General features: G+C 42.2%; 1 pseudogene; it reads right to left on the bottom strand.

Moving 5' to 3' along the window:
- Positions 1–5,728, bottom strand: part of LOC136469833 (uncharacterized) — a 22,134-nt pseudogene extending 16,406 nt beyond the window's left edge.
- Between the last annotated feature and the right edge of the window lie 3,554 nt (positions 5,729–9,282).

The following is a 9,282-nucleotide window of genomic DNA, read 5'->3' as shown; positions in this document are numbered from 1 at the left end:
AAAGATAAAAGGGCTGAATCAGAACTTTCCACTCCATTCCTGTTTCACAGAATCTATTTGTTTTGTCAAACAATTTACCTGTGTAATTGCAGCGATAAGACACCACTACAGCATACTGGTCACCTACAGCAACATATGGCTGACCAGCCCTTGGTATATGATTATTTAAAGTAGATTCAGTCATTGTTGAGAGTGACAGAACCGGAGGTGCATCACTGTTGGTCTTCCGTTCCCTTGAGGACATGATTGCTGGCTTGAGAATAAAAGAGTGCTCCTCGCCCCTCCTAGAAAAATAACAAATAATGTAGAAATTTAAAACAATTGTCACATCCTTTATTACAAGCACACAACACTAAAGTGAATCTTGGATATGGAAACAAAAAATTTGTGGTAAAATGTGTCCAAAACATGTTGCAATATTTTTTTTACTTATTTTGAATCTGAAGCTGCTAAGTTTGGCATTTTCAAAGGGTAATAAATTTCTTATGGCTGAAATTATGTCTTGATTCAAGTTTACATAAAGCTGCAATAGCAGGTAGATCATGAGCAGAATCAATGAGGAAAGTAGTATATACCTGAGTGCTAGATTTGGTAAGTTGTGATCATGCCCAACCTCAATACTAGCAATTGGTAATGACAAAGGGGCACCTCCTTTGGATGCCGCCTCAAATACGATAGTAATTGCATCAATGAGCACAACTATATCTTTCGCATGAATAGGAGAAATGTTCTGCAACAGGAATTCATGGTATAAACATTATCTTTGGAACATTAGTTTACGAAATGAAACATGAATGGATGTTTTGATATATCTGACAAACCTTTACTGAGACACAGAGAAGATTTTCCAAAGTACATTTTGCAGCAAAAGAATGAACCTCGATTAGTTGAATGATTTCAACTTTTCTCCCCCATCTTTTTCCCAGTAGATACACACCTTCTAGACCACAACGCACAGAACACCGTTCAGGTTCCAAAGGAACTCCTCTAAATGAAAGTTGCCCATCATTAATAATAGCAGGGGTTTTTGCAGGTTTTTCATGCATAAATTCTTGACATTCAGATATTGGTGGTGGTTTTGTATTATACGGTGTCTGAACAGAAGAGGGTGAAGGCATTGAGTAGCTTCTAAAGTTAAATATTTGATGAGACCCAGGAGCAGAATAAGAGTTGTGTGATACACTTGTATTGAGAGTAGGGGGTGCTAAAGAACGAGGCGGTAATGTACGATCTAAAGGGAACACCCAATTAAGCAGCTCCCGACATGGATCATCATTCAGCCTGGTCGGGAGGCCGTATCGTATCGTGGATTATTTACTGCTGGCTGGTTTGGTGTGAGAGAAAAACACTGTTCCCGGCTGGAAATTTACGATCGTTTACGAGCAAGCGAACATTACTGTCAGCAAGTCCATCCACAAGATTATCAAGCATATAATTAATTGGTGTACTTTTCTCAAACTGAAGAACTTCAAGCACAGGATCTTCCAGTTAGTTAACCCCAACATTCACATGCAAAACAATCTGCATCCTTCCACCAGAGAAAATCATTGCTGAATCAGCATGCATTTAAACCATAGAAAATTGCAACAAACTACATGGCTGAATAGTTAATCAAATAGGGCCTGTTTGGTTTTGTGGCTTATTTCCAGCCTGGCTAGAATCTTAGCCTGGGCAGCTTTAGCCTGCTCTTACCAAGCCAATCCCTAGTTGTTTGGTTGTCTGTGTTATCTAAGCCTAACTAGCGCAGAGTGTGTTTGGTTGCTTGGTTTACTTTGCATAGAGCCATCTCTTCTTCGAATTGGTAATTTTACCCCCTTTAAGGGATTTCGTCGAATAGGTGGTAGTCATCCTCGACTGTAGCAGCACGGCGAGCAGTGTTGGGAACGCCGGTGATCAAGACTCCCGACGGTGATGAAGATGCACTCAAACGAGCTAACAACTGAATCAGCTAATCTGGACTGAAACTGACGAAACTGAATAAGCTAGACGCACTGAAACTGACGAAACTGATGAAGACGCACTGAAACTGACGAAACTGAATAACAACTGAATCGCAAGTACCAGACTGGAATAGCACAGATACGATAGGCGAGGATGCCAGCTTCTAACAACACACATCAGATCAACGACTATTACTCCAAATCCCAAACCCAGAATAGATGGGTTCCCTACTTTCTCCAAACACAGGAGAGGGACACCAGATGGGCGAGCAGCAGCTTGAGCTTCTTGAGGCCATAGAGCATGGAGTCGAAAAGGCTCCACTCGCGCAGCAGCATGGGCCGCGGCTCGTCCTCGTAGGCGATGCGGGACGCTTCGGGCGCCCAGACCTTGGTGCCGTCCTTGAGCGTGACGACCGCGCCGGCGCCTGATGGGTCGAGGTTGCCCGAGCCGTTGATGTGCTGCTCCAGCTCCATGACCGCCGCCTGGTTCCGCTGGGAGGACCTCGACGCGCACCTCACCTCTATCGCCGCCAGGTTCTGAACCTCGACTCCGTCCACGCCGACGGCATCTTCGGTGCAGCAGCTGCTGGGGATCCAATCACCGCGGGCGGCGGAGCGGCGGAGCAGAGCACGACCGCGGGCGGCGTGATTGGAGCGGCGGAGCAGAGCGACCGTGGGCGGTGACAACACTTCAGACGCGGGCTTAGCCAAGCCTGGCCAGGGAAAAAACGGATCTCCATCTCGCTTCTGTGGAGCCAGGATAAGGCCTCCAAGGTGGCTTAGCTGCAGGCTGTTTACATGCAACCAAACAGCGAGAAAAGTTAGCCACCCAACTACAGTAACACCACAAACTTCTTATACACAATTACTTTTTTTATAAAAAAAAGTCATGCTTTTCTCTGCAACTAATATATTAATGTATTCTGTAGTTACATAGAAGGAATCACATGGATTTTATGAAAATTAATTAATTAATTGAGTAGATTTCAGAAAATTACATTAAGGTTGCAAAAAAATCACAAAACTACAAGAATCAATTTCACAAACGTACAGTTCTATTCACATTCTATATTGATAAACTAACCTTTTTAATAATAAACATTGCAAAACCAAACTTCTATTATGATACTGCATTGCATAACTACACATTACTTGTTTCATGTCGCAGATTACAGATGAAAAGTTTCAAGCCCAAATGAAAATGCAGTTTCACGATATGGAATGGCAATAAATGCTGAGTTCTGCAATATGAAATGAAAAAAGAAGTATACAGCTGTGACATAAATTCTAATTTCAAGTGCAGTTTTTTTTATATGCATGTGAATAGAACTGTATTGCAAAATTGGTTACGAGAAGTGTAATGTAGCTTTCTGAAAGTTACTTTAATTATAGAAGGCAATGTGATATTTAAAAGTTTTCAGGACACATCGGTAGCTAGTTCCAATCTACAATAGCACTGGGTGCCAAGTTCTTTACATAGATGCTCTTATTAAGTGGAAAGATATATATACTTCACAGAAGTTAGTAAAGCCATTAGAGGAAATGTTGCCTAAAGAAACAAAAAGGACAACAGTCAAAATCTAAATGAACTTGCTAATTAACAACGTGTTGAATTTGAGTTAGTAGCAGATCTGAGTCGATTTCCAGGTAGGTGCCTGATGCTTGGATAAGCTTAGGTTGAAGCACAAAGCTTGTAGTTGTTTATGCAATGCCCATCAACACCCAGTGGTAATGCACTGCAAGAAGTTGTAGTACATAATGTCACACAGCAATTAAAAGGGACCCTTCAGGACATACCACTACGTCTCCATTCTGCAGAGAATAACACTTCACAGTATCTCGAGCGACTCCCCCAGATGTACTACCATAAAAAATCCCTTTATCGGAAATGGTATTGTAAACATTACTCCTTGAGGTCTTACTATTGCCCTGGCTATCTGACCAGTCCTCTGCCATCGTAGTTGCAGTTACTCTTTTCTTGGACCAGAGAGGTTCGTCTGACTCTGCAATTCGGACAAAAAAATTGGATTCTTTGAATCTTTGCAACATATGTTCTATTTGCTTCTTATGATCTTCCATCTGAAGGAGAGATTGAGTCTCCAAAATATCATGTTCTAAAGGACAGCCTTCACCATTGAGTTCCACATCCTGATAGCCACTTTCTCCAGCTTCTCCATTATCATGACCATTTGCACTGACAGGGCTAGATTTATTTGTAGAGTTTTGCAAAGAATTTCCATTCTTAGACATCACTGCAGCAATTCTAAAGGGGGATATAACCTGCATATCTTGCTTAGAAGCTGACAGGCATGCTAGTATATGAACCTGCTCGCCTGATAACTGAACCAAGTCAATTCCAGAAAATACAGAACAAGATGCAATAGAACCAGAGCGTTTTACTAAAATCACAAGGAAAACACATTTACCAGGAAAAAGGAAGGAATGGTCCAGAGCCTGCAACTGTACCATTTCTGAAATATCATTCCAACTTTCAGGAAGTGCCTCTGTAAGCAAATTGTAGATATTACTAACTAGCAGAGATAATAAGATGCTTTCACTAGCATCAAGTGTTCAGCGGATAAATGGTTGGCTGACACTTTTAATCTAAAACTAAGTTATGGTCAATAAGTTGGTAGTAAAGGAAAAAAGGCTGTATAACCTTACTTATGCAATGCAGATCAAGGATGAGGATAAGGAGTGATCACTTGGTTCATGAAAGATAAGTTCCGTCTGATGAATAGAAAACATGAAGTGTTTATGATATATAACAAAAATGGGACAAGTCAAAGGCACTCAACTGTATGGAATTGTGATCCACCCTTCGTCCTCCGCGACATCAGCATGTGTCCATGGCCGGACCGGACTTTTCGAATCTAGAGATGAAGGATCTCTGCTGATATTCCCGGAACCATTATTAGCATCTCCATCTTCACTGCAGGCGGAGGAGGGCTGGTGTGGATCATCTGCGATGAGACCCTCCAGTGTCATAGTTGGCTTTTGTAAGGAATCACTATGATCATCTTGCTCTGAAATTCTTGGCAACTCAGGTGCCGCAGGCTGCGAAGTTCGATACAGGAAATTCATTTCCCAGTACTGCTCGAGTTACTTCCTGCAGAGCAAATAAATGCAGAGGGGTAAACGGACAAGATCCACACCTTATTTTGGCAATTTCAAAATCACATGAAAACAGAGAACATTTTTAACACAGCATATTCAAGACCAGGGCGGATAGGCAATAATCGGATCATGGATTGGGCTACATCAGTAGGTTGACACAAGGCAGCAAATAACTGATCAGAATAAAGATAAACAATGAAAAATTTGGGTGTATGATGGAGAAATGTTTTGAACTTTTGGAACCACCATCAGTGTTACGTTTCTTTAATGGAATAATCAGTGTTACGTTCTTTAATTAGCTGAAATTAAACTGAACTTATGTGGCAATTTCAAAGACTATGCTGCCTACAGCTCAGGGGCGGACCAGTAAAGTACATGAGCGTACACATTTACATCCGATAATTTTTGCAAAACAATCGTAAGTTAGTAGGCACAATGCATGTTGTAATTGGATCAGATCCGAATACAAACGGTAGGGTAGGGTTTGGGTGTTCGGTTTCGCACGGTAGGAAGGGAAGACAAGGAATGGGCCTACCTGGTGGTGCTCGTCGCCGGTGAAGGGCCCGAAGTGACCTGGGCACCTGGTGTAGGGCGGCAGCGACCTGGCCCCAAGAAGACCTGGGCACCTGGCGGAGCGAGAGAGAAAGGGGAGAGGCCACGGTTGCTGACCGGGGGTCCTTGCAGGGACGCTGGTGCAGATGTAAGAGCATCTCCGAGAGTTCCATCTCTTCTTGACCCTGCTCTTTGGGCGAGATGAGAAAAAAAACTCTCTAATAACTCATAATCCATACTCAGTAAAAGTCATTCAGTTCCGCATAAAGTTACGCGCTTGTGAGTCAGCGCGTATCTTATCTCCTCACACGTGTTTGTGGGCTAATCTAGAGGTGAAAGAGCATGGAAAGAATAAAGGGTAGGAAAAAATTTTTGATGCAAATGTACAAGAGAAAGAATATGTAAAAATGGTTAGGATAATTTAGAAATAGTATAGAATTCTTGATGTAAAATTATCTTCTATATTTTAGGAGTGGATTATTAGAAACTCTTAGATATGACATTCTTTATTTCTTCCGATACTTTTTTAAGAGTTATAAAACTCTATATTTTTTAGAAGAAAATATTAGGTATCCTTTGAGATGCTCTGACAACGTTTCAGAGCTCTATCTATTAGTACTGGCAAAGTGAAAGACTAACCAAACCTCGTAGCTAAGGTTGGAAAAATGGAAGTCGTATTCTCTCCTCGCAGTACCAATGCCCGGACACCCACGGCAGACGGGGACCATCTGCGCCCCTCTTCACGCTTTCCCCTCTGCTTCTCACGCCCGTGGCAGGCGGGGACCACCCGTGCCGCTCCCCGTGCTTTCCCCTCCGCTTCTTGCGCCCATGGCAGGCAAGGACCGCCCGCGCCGCTCCCCACACTTTCCCCCCGCTTCTCGGGCCCGCAGTCGTGCAACACTCCATCCCTCCGCTCTCTACATGCATGCACAGCGCCCCAGCAGCTACAACAAGCGGCTGTGACATGTGAGTCACATTGCAACATGTACAACATTTACAACATATGTGTGAAACATATGTAACATCCAAATAAAAAACACTTGCAACATACATCTGAAAAAAACAGATGAAACATTTGAAACAAACGCTTGCAACGTACGTGTATAGCCATTGCAACATATGCAACATCCCAATCTACTTTTGCAATATCCATATGAAACACTTACAACATACCTCTAAAACATTTAAAATAATCAAAACATATGTTTGCAATATCAGGGGAGAGACCGGGCTAGTCGATTCTGGCCATCAGGGTGAGAGCCGGCGCCGAGCGGTGGCGCGCGAGCACCACCAGTACTGCACTCGCTCGTGGGTGCCCCTTGGCTCGACTGAGGACGATCTGAGGTTCCCCGTCACGTGCGCCCAGTCGCCATCGGCAGGGGCAACGACGTCGCTAGGTTGGGGAAGAGGCCAGGGAGGCGTTGCGCGAACTGAGGGAGGAGGCGGTGTGGTCGGCTTGGGTGGAGGAAGGAGAGGCAGCAGCGGTGGCGGTGTGGGGAGGGCGAGACAGAGTTGGGATATTTTTTTTCTTGAGAGAAGCGGACAAGGCAGAGTGGGAATCAATAAAAAGGCAAAAACAAGCGAACTTATTTGTGCCATAGATATACAACAGGTTGATACAACTTACCTTGTTGGGGTTTTCTCTCCCAAACTTATTATCTTGAAAATGTGTCTTACTTGAAACTATATAGTGGAAATATTCATCCTACCACGCTAGATTTTTCTACAATAGGGCATGTGTTTCTACCAGCTCACCTCCCAAACTGTTGTTGCCATACTTCAGTGTTTTATAGATGTGGATGCCCAACATCTGTTGCATCTCACATATTCTGATGTCAAGGTTCTCCACTTGATGTGTGAGGTGAGGAGGTGCGCGATGGAGGCCAAGTGGCCAACCATAGTGCTTGTAGGTCAAGGTCGAGCGATGTGCACCATAATTGGGTGATAGCCTTTAGAGCTCTCTATAGAGGTTTCCACTACCGCTTCCATGGTAGTAGGACCCTCTTGGCAATGAGACCCCCTACTTAATTTGATTTAGGTGGTTGGTTCCAACAAGCTTTTGTGATAGCCTTGTTGGTTCCACCCAACTATGGGTGGTGTAATACATGAGGTCGAACAATGTTGTTGCTCTAGGGCCGCTTGAGCTCCTCTACACCTTCTAGTAGCCATTTCACCTGAAAAACTCTTGTGTGTAGCTTCTTTCTTCTCGAGTTCAAGAGTTACCTTTTTCATGTTATACAACTGGAAGGTCACACATGACAAAGCGATCTCAGTTGTATAGCCGCGGTAAGTTGTGAATAAAGATACATCGGAAGCAACTCTAAGCATATGAGCCTGCACAAAATCTTCTTCGTATAGGAGTTGGCGACTGCCATCAAGATAAGTACTACTACCTTGTTGAGCAAACCAAGACCACTAGAAATTCTAGTGACAAGCGGAGTGCATTATATTCTACACTACCAACTCGAGTGAAAACACCCTTCCAATGCTCAATCGTCACAAACTTACAATGATAGGTGAAACATGAATTCTATTAACCATGCATATAAGATATTTAGCTCATCAATTCGAATAGTACGTCCTAACATCGGCCCTAGGATTTAGGGTCATAGCAATCCAATGATGCAAGAATTCAAGATTAGGATTGTGAATATCATTGGTCCTTGGGACAAAGCAAGAATTATGGGCCTGTTTGGGACCGCTTATAGTTTATTATATTATAACCATCGTACCACAGGGACTTTTTAATTCTCAAATCTCAATTGTGCTAGTTCAAAGTGCTAAAATGGAGAGAATTAGAAATAATTGAAGCATTTGGCAAGATTCTCGCTTTTTTCACTGAGGATCAGATTATATAAGCGGAAACAAACAAGGCCTATGTCTAGTTATTTCAATCCAAAGCTCTTCATGATCAAACTTGTAATCTCTACATGGGCAGTACATGTAGCCTTCATCACGTAGATGTAATCCAAAGCTTTGGTCGTCTGGATAAAAAATACGATGCCTTTCACAAATTGAAGGTCTGAAGAGGCGAGATGGTACATCTATCCTCAATCCATGAATAAACAAATGGTATGGTATTGGATTTAGTTGAAGTTCAAAACTTATGTATGCATAAATAAAAGAGGGTGAGACATCATTTAAATTTTGTAACAAAAATGCTGATATCCATCACCCAGTTTTTTAACAATGAATGTCCAATAATAATGAATTTCAAATCTCATAGCAACCACAGCTAGAATATAAACTGGACGATAATCTCATTTTATGAAAGGTTGCCTCCAATTAAACTGCCACATCTATTAGAGAATCAACCAAATTATCCTAAAATGAACTGGGTCGCTAGCTAATGGCACCCTTAAAGTACCAATGTTACATGGGTTCATCTAAAAATTGGTAGGCCTCATGAACAATTCTATTCTATGCTACACTATTACGAAGAAACTAAAGAAACCAACTAAGCATCACATTTACTAGAGAATCAAAAGCATATAACGAATCAAACTAGCAACAAATTAAATAGGTCTATAGGTACTAATTAACCATAAATTACCAGTACCAAATAGATTCACCAAAAATTCAGATGCCTTCATGAAGGAAATGCTCTCTAAAATGAAGAAAGAACAAGCGTGAGAATAATAAAAACAATAATCAACAAAACAAGCTACAAATT

The sequence above is a fragment of the Miscanthus floridulus genome, chromosome 8, assembly GCF_019320115.1.
Source record: "Miscanthus floridulus cultivar M001 chromosome 8, ASM1932011v1, whole genome shotgun sequence".
Classification (NCBI taxonomy): Eukaryota; Viridiplantae; Streptophyta; class Magnoliopsida; order Poales; family Poaceae; genus Miscanthus; species Miscanthus floridulus.
The sequence above is the reverse complement of the archived record's forward strand: the minus strand, read 5'-3'. Positions and strand labels throughout refer to the sequence as shown.